Source organism: Melanotaenia boesemani, chromosome 4, assembly GCF_017639745.1.
Source record: "Melanotaenia boesemani isolate fMelBoe1 chromosome 4, fMelBoe1.pri, whole genome shotgun sequence".
Taxonomy (NCBI): Eukaryota; Metazoa; Chordata; class Actinopteri; order Atheriniformes; family Melanotaeniidae; genus Melanotaenia; species Melanotaenia boesemani.
This window is the reverse complement of record NC_055685.1, coordinates 25030023-25042767: the sequence shown is the minus strand read 5'-3', so window position 1 is coordinate 25042767 and position 12745 is coordinate 25030023.

The window sequence follows — 12745 nt, the reverse complement described above, 5'->3', positions numbered from 1 at the left end:
CTTTTACAATTTGAGCATGATGAATCCTGGCATTGTCATCTTGGAATATTGCTGTGCCATCAGGGAAGAACAAATGCATTGATGGAATAACCTGCTCATTCAGTATAATCAAGTAGTCAGCTGACTTCATTCTTTGAGCACATAATGTTGCTGAACAGAAACCTGACCAAATGCAGGAACCCCAGACCATAGCACTGCTCCATCTTATCCTGATGCACCCATCACACTGGAACAGTGTAAATCTGGACTCATCAGACCACATGACTTTCTTCCATTGCTCCAGTGTCCTGTCTTTACGCTCCTCTAGAAAATTGAAGCCTTTTTTCTCTGGTTAGCCTCACTGATTAGTGGTTTTCTAATGGCTACACAGCTGTCGAGTCCCAATCCCTTGAGTTCAATTCACATTGTGCATCTGGAAATGCTCTTAATTTCACTAATAAACATAGACCTGAGTTCTACTGTTGTTTTTAAATCTGATTTATCCAAACATTTAAGTATTCACTAGTAACTATCATTCAGAACTTTTTTCCAACCAAAATTCTTTCTCAGACACAATGGCTCCCCATTATCCTTCCAGTTTTTGATAATACATTGGACACTTAACCTGCTTTTAGTAGTTTTTGCAATGTCTGGTTGATGCATCTGACCCTTCTTAAACAGACTAACATCTTTTCAGTTACCACAGGATGTGTTTTTAGACATGGTTGTTGTAGAAATGAGAAGCTACTCATTATATCAGATAGGTTAAATAATTTGTTGGCAGCTGAAAGATAATCGGCCATGCAGTAATTATCTAACAGGAACCTTTTTGCTTAGCTAAATCCAGGTGACAGGTTTTTTTGGCCAGGCAGTGTACATAAAATACATCAAACAAAAACAGTGTTGAGCTTGCTTTGATAAGTGTAATAAAAGCAAGAAATGGGGAATTGGATGGGTTGATTTTTTTAATTAATGTCCTTGTTGTGCAACCACAGTATTAAGAATACTAACAGAGAAATCCCTAAAGCTCTGCAAAAAGACAGCATCATCCTATTGTCTGCCAACATACGAGTCATTCTGCCCCAGCTGACTAAAGCGCAACACATTAGAATATAAACAGGAGAAAACAGCAGCAGAACGCTACCCCCTGCTCCTTCTCACTTAAATAACAATTGCTTTGGCAATTACTAACTCCAGAACATGATCTGAGGGAAGTGAGTTCATGCATTCTGGCGCTCCCTGGGGCAAAATAACCTACCAAATTTAATAACATACATCCAAACACAGAGAATAATGGAAAGCAGCAACACAGAGGTAGGTTGTAGTGCATGTAGAGGGTTGTATATTTTGATATTCCTTGGAAAAACTAGACAGTAACATCAGGTGGACAACAATTTGTCTCTCACTTTCTCGTTGTACTCTGTCACATCTTTCAAATCAAACTTCCCAGAATTACTTTTTACACCCCTCACAGTAAACATAAATGGAAGCAGCAGTAACTAGGCTCATAAAGACTGACAATCAACATGAGAGTCTCCAAATTTAAAACAACAGCAAGTCTCTCTTTACTGACTGTCTCTTGTGTGACAGACTTATGTATTTGTTTAGAGTTTCCCTCAGGAAATGTATTTGAAGAGATGGATGTTGGTTTTGCAAAGTCTGCTGAACCTAACTTTGATCAATTAATCACTGTAATCTGAGAACTGTGATATATACTGACACATCCTTTCTCAAGATACATTTTTATGATGACATAGTCTGATATGATAGTTCTGCGACTTTTACATCACAGCTTATGAATATTTTGGAAACCGTTAATGTAAACCTCCTAAGAAACCCTTGTTTTTGGTTGTTAGACTGAAACCTGATACTTAATGTGAACATTGCACAGTTTATGATGAAGCTGCTCATTGTTCTCCACTAAACTTCACTCTATTAGAAAACATCGCAATGATTTTTCTGTTGATTATATGAGATATGTTTCTTTTTTTTCTACATCCGACACAGTGCCGCCGGTCAGTGGTTTAGTGTGATGTCAAGCCTAGCAATCGATTACAGGCAGCAGCAGCAGTTGCTGGGGGCGACGGGCGGAACAGTCAAGGTTGCTAGGTAGCTGATAAGAACACAGACTCTCATTAATTGCCTTCTGCTGCTGTGGTAGAGAAGGTGCAGGCTGGTTAATTTTGCTGCGGATATGTAGGCACAAACACTTCCACACATAGTTTGCAGCTATATGCATCACATTTAAAATGAATGACCTTTCTAAACCTGTATCTATCAACTGAGCATATTCTCCATTATTACATAAAGCATGGTCCCCATCATTCATGAGGTAAATCTTTTTCTTGCCTGTCCAATAATCGGACTGGACAGGCATGAAAATGTCTCAAAAATCTCAGTATCTGCAAGAGGGCATAAACATCAAACATTTCATACCCCAAGCAATCCTGTCTTTTCAAAATTTGCTTGAATACAAGCATCATTACCTTAACAGTTGAGTGCTGATTTGAGCAGTTTACTAGAAAATTGCAGCCTCAAGGCAGTGATACCATCCCCATCAGCTACGGTCAGAGACATAATCTGCATGCACCTCTGACAGGCAAACTCAGAAGGGCTTGATTTGATAAGACAGTCTTTGTGTTTGTGTTCTGTGTTGACTTTCATCAATGCTGCACCATAAAAAACAATGCAACACCACTACTGATCATTATTCATATATTACTTTAAATTTGCAAAGTTACTTTAAAAAATGGGCAACAGTATGCATTATTTTTTTTATCTGAATGCTGTGTAATGTGAGAAGCAGCTTGCTAAAAAAAAACAAAAACAAAAAACAAAAAAAAGTGTCTTATTTTTAGGTTTCTAATGTATAAGCCTGCAGGTTTAGATGGAAAGCATTATTCTTACTTGCATACCAAAATTTGGAACTAGAAAAATTATTTATTCTTTTTAACCATCATTCCGTATATAATAAAGCAATGTCCATTTTCTGAGTTTGAAAATCTAAAGAAATATATCCTTAGGGTAATTCAGTCTTACTCAAACAGCCAGAGAGCTATCTAGTTCCAACTTGTTGAAAATGAATCACCTCATCATGATCCTCACATTTCTTATTAAAGATACAGCTGTCTCACACAGCCTGGAGTTGCTTTGGATCCAGATAGAAGCTCAAGAAAACCTTTTAGCTTAAGCTCAGAGGGAGGAAGCTGAGCCCCCAAGACTAGTGGTCCTGCTTTACAGAGGTGGATGGCTGGGTGTGCAAAGACTGGTGTGTACCATTCTACACCAGCATACATGCACAAACAACGTTTTGCTTTAGGGATGCTGTTAACTGTCAGGCCTGCTGTATGTCTATCAGATCTGCTTTACATGTTTTAGGGGCGTTGATGCCAAGCTTCATAAACATGCAAGGTTGAAAAATGTTACTGGAATTAAATAGATGGAGACGTTTCTGAGAAGTTTGGGAACAAAAGGCTTGGGGGGGTAGGCTGAGGACAAGAAGAGAAGGGATTTACATTTAACTCTAGATGGAGGGAATAAGGGAAAGAGGGAAGGAAGGAAGCGTAGAGGAGTTATCAGAACTTCAGCAAATAGCAAGTTGAGTGTCATACAAGAAAAGCATTAAATTTAAAAGCATTTAAATTTGTGTTAAAAATTATAATTGAAGAATTCACTTTTAATTTGTTTGTAAATTGGTTTACATCAAGAAAAATGGGATGCATGTTTGTAAAGTCGGTCATCAGAGGTATTGCACTAGATTATGTAGAAACTAAATATAACAGAAACTTAAAAGTCATGGGAGTCATGAATCTACATATACTGGTCTGTTAATCTCCTTGTAAGACCCTAAAATCTTTATGTTCAAGCCTTTGTTTACTTGTGACATATCAATTATAAAAATCCAAATAATTAGCATTTTCTATGTGTAGTTTAGATCAAAGAAAACAGTGAATGTGCAACAAATAGTAGGCAAAAGAACACTGAAGCTCTGAAAGAAATACCTGTGTGGAAATAAAGAGATAATAGCAAAGGGCTGAATTACAGGCGCGTGAAAAAAGGCAAAATATAGAGGAGTGCACAGGAGAAATAAGTAATAGAACAGCAAATAAGAGACAAAAAGGATAACAGATTTAAATACCATGACAGCAAAAGAAGATACAAAGAATTGAGGCCTTATGCTTGAAAGATTGCTGAGCCATTAGGATTATCAAAATATGAGAAGACAATAGCATGGCAGGAGAAAACTGATATAATCCGTGTTTGTTGTTTGAGTGAACATAGGTTCATAGAAATCTGCATCAAAATCTAAGTCTCACCTTTATAAATTTTGAGGAAGACAATAGCAGAGTACAGAAATCAGAAAAACATGTGTAACTCATATTTATCAAGGTCTTTGTTGCTGTGTAACTACTCAAAAGTTATGAAACCAAGTTCAGTTTAGGATTTAGTTTGATAAATCTTCTTCTACACCGAAATTAGAGTAAGGCTTTAATCGAAGATGGAGAAGAAAAAAGCAAAGTGGTGCTTAGAAAATTATCCGGAATATCTACAAACAAGTTAATGTTTGATGCTTTAAGTGCAACAGTCAGTGGCTGTGATACCTATTGTTACATCATCAGTTAACATTTATCCTTCAGACAACACTTAGAGCAGTAGAGAAAGTCACTGAAACTCACCATGGAAGCAGATCTTGCTGCCTTTCTGGAGGGTGGCATCCATCCATCCACCCATCCACCATCCACCCATCCACCCATCCATCCATCCATCCATCCATACATCCATCCATCCATCCATCCATCCATCCATCCATCCATCCATCCATCCGGTCCCAGGGAGAATGTGGAAATGTCAATCAACATTGCCTTTGACATGTTTTTGGACTTTGGGAGGAAGTACCGCAGAGTACCTTGTACTCTGGAGTACCAGGCATGCTCAGAGAAACTACCATGTAAACAGGATGAACGCAGATAGGCCCTAGCTGAGGTTTGAACTAAGAGCCTTCTTACTGTCATGCAATGGTGCTAACCACCATGCAGCCTTGTTGCTGAATTTCTAAATGTTTTTCCCATAAAGTGACCAGAACCATCTATCGGTTTATAGCTTAAGATTTCCTTCAGCAAAAACATGAACCATCCAAGATTCCTCAGATATTAACTTTTCATTCACTTTCAATCTCAATCTGTGGCAGTGTGAGCACTTTCAAGATACACAGATACCTGCCATTTTTAAAAATCATTAAGAAATTATATCAGAATTAAAGATGTCACTGATTTCATAAATAAATTCTTTCAACTGCATAGAAATAAGAGAAGCAGAGTTAAAGATATAGGCAGACTAGAGGCTTCAAGAATGCCAAGCTTAGCATGTGGTGCATTATAAAATATGATAGAGGAAGTTTGTTGTGCTACAGGCACACTTGGCATGCAGAGAGGTGGCAAAGTGAAGGAAGACAGAGAGGACAGGATTCACTCTGAGACAGATGGAAGGAGACTTGTGAAATGATTCAAAATGCTGCTTAGATGAGCAGCATCCTCCCACCTTTTCTAAAAAGCCTGTTCCATCTCCTATCGCTGTTGCTCTTAGTCTCTCTCACCGCACCCCCACCCCCTTCCTTTTCCCCCCAAACACCCACATCTCCTTAAATCTCACTCCCTACCCCCTATTTAGCTTCCTATAGCTGAAATGACACTGTGTTCTTGGAGCTTCATCAGGATGAACAACAGTCGATGTTTGTGAAACTGAATGTGTCCATAAAAAGAGGAAACACAAGAACTGATAATTCACATAACTGGATGTTTTATAGCCACATCAACCCACATATTATGCTTATTTATAGTGTATATAAGAATATAGAGCCATGTGGCCTTGTCGCCAGTACATAAATATGTTATATATCCTTCTGCTGTATATAATGAACACTTGACTTGACTTGCTTACCTGTTTGTGTGTGTACACCTCAGTTTTATGGTTGTGTACATATGAGTTAGGTGATCAATGTCCCCCCACCCTGTCCCCCTGGCAAAGGGTTTGTTATCAGAGCCACTTACCCTGATCAGACTAAATAAAAAGAAAATCAGAGAGAGGATGGACACAAGGAGGAAGAGAGGCTCCAGTGATTCAAAGCTGATAAAACCGCAGGGCAGCATTCTGTGGGATGCAGACTGATCTTTCATTAAGGTTGTTAGAGAGCAGGACAGGGAAAGGTGAGATATGTAGAAAGACAAGTGTGCCGGGATACACACACTTTTGCCCACCAGAGATAAAGAGACAAGCTCACTGAAGATCTTTAAACCACTGATTTAAAACATATGTTGTTTTGTTTAGGTTAATTATTTTGTTTCCATAAAGGAGCAGAAGTATTTCTGTTCACTTATATAAGTTTTATGACATCTTCATGACAAAATGTAAAAGTGAATTAAAACCCAGGATAAGAATAGAAGATAAAGATCAGAACATTTAAGTGCTGTTTGGTCCTAAACAGTCATTCTATTTGGAGTCTTCCATTCAAATGAACTTGGAAAGCAACGGCGCATCCATCATTTAGTATTACAAGTATCACTGCATTAATTATTTTTCAGGTTTTGTTAAATTGTCCTCCATTTTTGTTGATCCTCTAATGAGGATATGGAGTGTAATGAATGTGCCAGAGAGGCGCTTGCACTTAATATCTTCAATTTGGCATTTATTCAACACTTTGCCTTCTAAATTGTCAATTTCTGTCTTCAAAATATTCAGCGGCATGCCTCAGACTTTCCATGCAAATGCCCACATTCTCCTGTAAAGCTTGTTATTGTGAATCCTATTTTTTTTTGCAGAGACAGTGGCGTATGCTTCTTTTAGTCCCTTTCTGCCTTTTGCTGCAGTTGTTTTTATCAGTGTTCTTACTTGCATAAAAATAACAGACCAGCTATGTAAGATGTGTAGAAGCAGAGCCACAGGTTGAAAGTATATAATGCATGTTATAACTATAACATGCATTATTATACATGGGTTTAAAACAATATTTATTATTAGAAAAAATAATAATTGTAGTCCAGCTATCTAACTCATCTTTATCAGGGCTGGTCACAGCTGACACTTGTTCGGTAAGTGATATCTGATCACTTTACTCATCACAAAGGATGTGTTACGCCATGTTACTTCAGCCTCTAAGAATGTGTGAAATTATATTTTAGTGACATGACAGCATAGGAGAAGGTCATGTGTGTCTCCTGTAAGCCTGAAGTATGTTCATCAGGTGTGTGAACATCATATTCCCCCTGAGTAATAACCATGGAATCATAGCAAGAGGTGTAAAATTATGAACATAGCTGAGACGACGGGGCATGACATCGTTGTTATTGTCAGAATAATCATCTGTTTGGTAGAAATCATTTGTTTTATTGTTTCTTTATAGGCTGGTTATTATCCACCTGCAATGTCATAAAACAGCCGCGTTTAACTTCAGGCTCTTCACATTATGACCTCATGTCCTGTATTTCACCAGCACTTTGAAAAACTGTGCACAAGAGTCTTTAAAGCCCACAGGAGTGATTCTTGGGTCAGCACACGGTCTCAGAGGACAAAACAAATGTCATAGAGTGAATGAAATGACCATTAACTGACCCAGTGCCCTCTCAGCCACTTTGTATCACAACTGCCATTAGAACAAGACATTATTTTACACAAACTAGCCAGATTGTGCAACAACTTATGTCCATACATTTGTCTTCTCCTCTACAGTAATATTCATCTTATATTATAATCATATAATTGCATTTCATGAGCTGTTGTTTGACTTTAATCATATGGGCTTAATCAGTCCCTTTGACTCTGCTCTCCAGCTGTTGCCATGGCAATAGCCCCAGGTGGCACATTGGTGGTTTTCAGATCCACCACATTTCTCACGCTTCTGAGCTATCATCCCCATCTCAATTAGTAGCCAACAATAGTCTCACTGAAATGATCATCTGACAGATGAACTCATCAACACACATGACACCCTTCATCTTTGGAGAAATAGCTTCTCTCTTCTAGCTTTTCATAAGTAATTCTGCATTTTCAGGGACCAATATGAACTCTGGCTCTCCCTCATCATTCTAAAGCAGTCCTCTCGCCTTCCCTCATGCTTCTTGACTTTGCACCTCATCTTTAATTTTAGAATAGGTTGTGAGAGTAGAGAACTGTCATTTTCAGGTCAATATCAAGTGGAGTTCAAGTTTTATTTTCATTTTGCATAGAAGTATTGCCTTGTTTCACATTTTTAGCTTTTTCAGAGATACAAAGGTGTGTTTTCATTCACAGCCGTGGTCTAACACATGTTCAAATATCCAACAGTCATACTGAAATCACTAACTTATTAAAATAAAGGGAAAAAAATCTATACTCATAGAGAAGCTTGCATTTGAGTGACCTGGGGAAAGGAGTCAACTAGTCAGAAAACAAGCAAGTTTTGTATAGCCTCACACCGACTTTAAATGCACACACAGATACAAATTAGTTCCATTTTTTAATAAATTACAGATGTGAGCATGAACATGCATTGTCGTTCTGTCTTTCCGTGTTAACCCTCTGACAAACTATCAGTTTGTCAAGAGTGTACCCTGCTTGTCTAAAAGTTTACTATGTATATTCAGAACCAGTTAAAAGACTGGACTCACCTAGTTATTCATTTTAAACAAATAGATGAATCCAAACTTTTGAACTATACTGTAAATATAAGTAAATCCCAGCTATTACCTCATGTAATACCCACAATTTGCTCTCTGAAGATATTGACAGAATTTATGAAAACATATTGCTACAATAATTTGATGAATGTTGTATGCATTCTTAAAAAAGACAGTATTTAACATAATATGTGAACCACTGCGTGCCTGCAGTGTTGCAGCCTCTGATGTTATTGTGGCCGCATATAGCAACAATTACACCAGACTTTTAAACTGACTAATAACTTGCACACATGCACAAATGAATGTAAGCAAACAATCCCTTCATGGTGAAACCAAATGCAGAACACAGAATACACACATATACACATACATATATACAACCCGCATTTATAACACCCATTCAAAATAGTGCAAGACTATTAAACTCACCAGCGTGTTCATTATTTGCAACAATTTCAATCTAGACTGAGGCTTCAATGGTGGGATTTAAATTCTTGTTTACATCATTTACACCCACCATCACTGCCTGGAGACAAGTTTCTTGTAAAAATGTAGTGAGGCTTTGTTGTTGTTGTTAAAAATGCCTTCTTGTCATTCATATTTTATCACAGGATATTTTATTAGTAGACGAATCAGTCCTTGAAACAACTATTTCAAATGATGTACCATCAGAATATTTGATTTCAGTGTACTGATTCATTTAATATGAAACTTCTTCTGTAATAGTTAAACAATTAATGTTTGTTTTGACTCTGCAGCTCCTTTTACCCGACGAGTTGTCTTTCACTGTGATGAGCTCTCAAAGGCTGATTTTGAGCAGGTGTTGTATGACTCGAACTCAGCTTCATTTAACTCTCTTTGTATTTATATTAGAGCTGTCAAATAATTAAAAAATTTAATCAGATTAATCACAGTTTTCAAATCAAATAATCATGATTAATCACAGCTTACAAATTAATCATGATTTCATGATTTGCCTGTTTTCACTCTATTCTATCAACATAATGAGGCCATGCAACAAATATTTAGTGTTAACTGAACGTTTCTTGGGTAAACATCAGATGTCCAATGGTCAGTAAATGCAGCATTTTTCAATACTGTTCGAAATCATCTCTACCGTGTTCTAGATCATAATTTAGAATTCATATGTCATCATCTCACCAACCATCCCCATGGTGAAAATTTCTGTCATAACACCAGCAGTTGTGACGACTGACGTTAAACATCCAACATTGATGAAGAAACTCTGATGAAACTGATAACCTGGATAAAAATGGGTTTTTCCTTTTATCATTTAGTGTTTGTACAGCAGTGATAAAAATCCTACAGCAGCATCACTCTAAGTAAACAACTGCTGATAAAATAAATCATTGGCTGATCATAGATGATCACTTTACTTGTAATAATCAGTTCAATATAATAGAGGTCTCATTTTTGCTCCATTTTCCTAGTTAGTTCTCCTGCTTGACCCCCCCCCCCCCCCCCCCCCCCCCATCAAAACTTTTCTAGATCCACCCCTGCGTTGCTGAAGTATAAATCCTTTTCTACAGCTACTTTCTGTCGTCAGCTACATCCTTTCGCCAACTACTGTGTTAGAGAAGGTCCAGCCAAAAACAATACTGTGGAGTAAATACGTGACGGTGTGAAACCACAAACCATTATGTTCTTCCTTCTCAGCTGAACGCTAATCACAACAAGAGAGTTAAACCCATCAGCTGATCACTGACAGCCATCGCTGCACAAACAGAGACGACCAGAGATTGACTAGAGCAGACTTGTTGCTGCAAAACGCAGCTGGGCAGCAGTTTAAAAAGAATGCAGGAAAAGTGCGTGTGTGAAACCCTCTCACAGAGAAAAGGCTGTGTGTTAAAACACCCCCATTCTCCATGGAGGCAACGTCCATGTGTTGCTCCATTAAGGCTGGGTTTCTTCTCAAGTCCATTCATAGAAGCACCCTGCTGACTTTTTTCCATAGCACCTCCCCACGTCCTGTCGTCATAACAGAGAAATGACAAATGGCTTTGCATGCATTACCTGCATTAAAAATTTTAATACAATTAACCACATAAATTAGTTAATGCCATTAATGTGTTATTTTGACAGCCCATATCTATCTATATATATATATATATATATATATATATATATAGAGAGAGAGAGAGAGAGAGAGAGAGAGAGAGAGAGAAGTTGCATATCATGGTTTGATCTTATTGACCAAAACCATACTCATTAATTAACTCATTATCATCATTATCAATAAGTCTAGGAAACAACAGTCATAACCAAAACTAATAATAAAGCTTGGAGTTCAGCTTTATATGTAAAGTGACAGATCAGAGGGGACCCGTGACACTGCAGTGTGACATGCGTTGGGACATATGGAAATCAGAGCTGAAATGTTACCACTTGTTTTCTGCACCTGATAAAAATCTGCTGTATCATAATTCACAAAAGCATTTCAAACAAGAGGTAGCTATTTCTAGCCATTTTATGTTATTATTATCATTATTTTTTGCATTTATGTTATGTTGTGTACTTTGATCTATTTCTGGTGTGATTTTACAGCAGTTTGGTTGCCTGTTTGAGAAGAGGCGTGTAAACTATTTAAAGATGGTAAACAAACAAGATGAATCTGTGAATTTTGTATAAACTGTAGGACTGTTTTTCTACTGAGCCTGTTATCTCTATGTTTCTTTGGTGAAGGGGAGTGAAGGGGAGGGGAGAGATGAAGTTCTCTATGTGGAGGGTGGGCTGAAGGGGAGGGAATGGCATTTTTTTCTGTAAAAGGGTCAGGGTCTGTGCAATGGCTACCTGTAATTACTAAGATTACTCAGAGTATAAAGTTGGAAAAAATGTCCCTTATGAAAAATTAAATAAAGTGTTATATTTGCATGATTTCCTGTATTTTCATCAAGCAGATATTTATGATTGTATATACTGAATGGATGTATGTCTCATTAATAACTGTTTAATTATGAAAATGAAAAAGAAAAAAAAAACTACTGTCACTTTCTTCTGTGAATATAAATATAAGGTTTTTGTAGCTCTTTTATGACTAACTTAGATGATGTTGTCTTGTTACCTTTATGATGCCCTCATTCCTATCAAATGGATATAAAACTAAGAAAATGTGTGTGTGGTTTATTTGTCCACTTTAATAATACAAACTGGCTACACACAGTTAGAAAGCCGAATTAGTCACCTTTACAGCAGTGTATAACTTGTAAGGTTTGGGCACCACAGCTAAACATGTGCCCTAAGAAAACGTGCCAAAATCTCCTGCAGCTTTCTGATGGTATGCACTCTTCTTTTGAGTTGCTTGGTAGCTAGGATGATTGCACTGTCCCACAGTCATGAGGAAAACATAATACATCTATGCCCTTTTTGCACTTTTAATTTTACACTCATGCTGGTCACCAGCCTGGTCACATTGGGCTGTGAGATTGCATCTCATCCCTCAACCAGGAGTTCTTAAAGGTACAGTGTTTAACAAAATCAAAGGTCAGTGACAGAAATGATATATTTAAAACCTGCATTTCTATTGGTATTTTATCACTTTACTCAAATAACTCTTCTGTTTTCATTGTCTGTGAATGAGCCATTTATTCGTGTTGCACCACCACATACATGACATCATAATGTCACTGAATGGACAAACAACTGTGTGTGTGAAGTGAGAACCCTCTCAGCTTTAAAACTGCATTACTGGCTTTGTCTGATGGGTGTTAAAGCACTGTTTGTGATAAATAACACTTTAAAAGTCACATTGAACAAGACTGTACACACGTTCACAATTCTGAGGTAGTTACCTGTAGTGCAGTCATCGCTAGACCTGAGGCCAACGGATCTTACATGTATAAACATGGTTGTCTGGAAGAATCTTGACCACTGACAGCCACTGTCCATTCACAGCCACTGTTGGCATTTAAAGTCATTGCTATGCCCATCTTTATCACTACATGTCAGTAATTCTTGTACACTGTACCTTTAAAGGTCACACACTGTAGTTGTGTTTGTCACCCTAGCTGGCCAGCATGTCCAAGCTGATCCCACAAGTGTACATTTGGATTGAGGTCTGGACGAACAGCAGGCCATCCCATCATATCCACTTACAA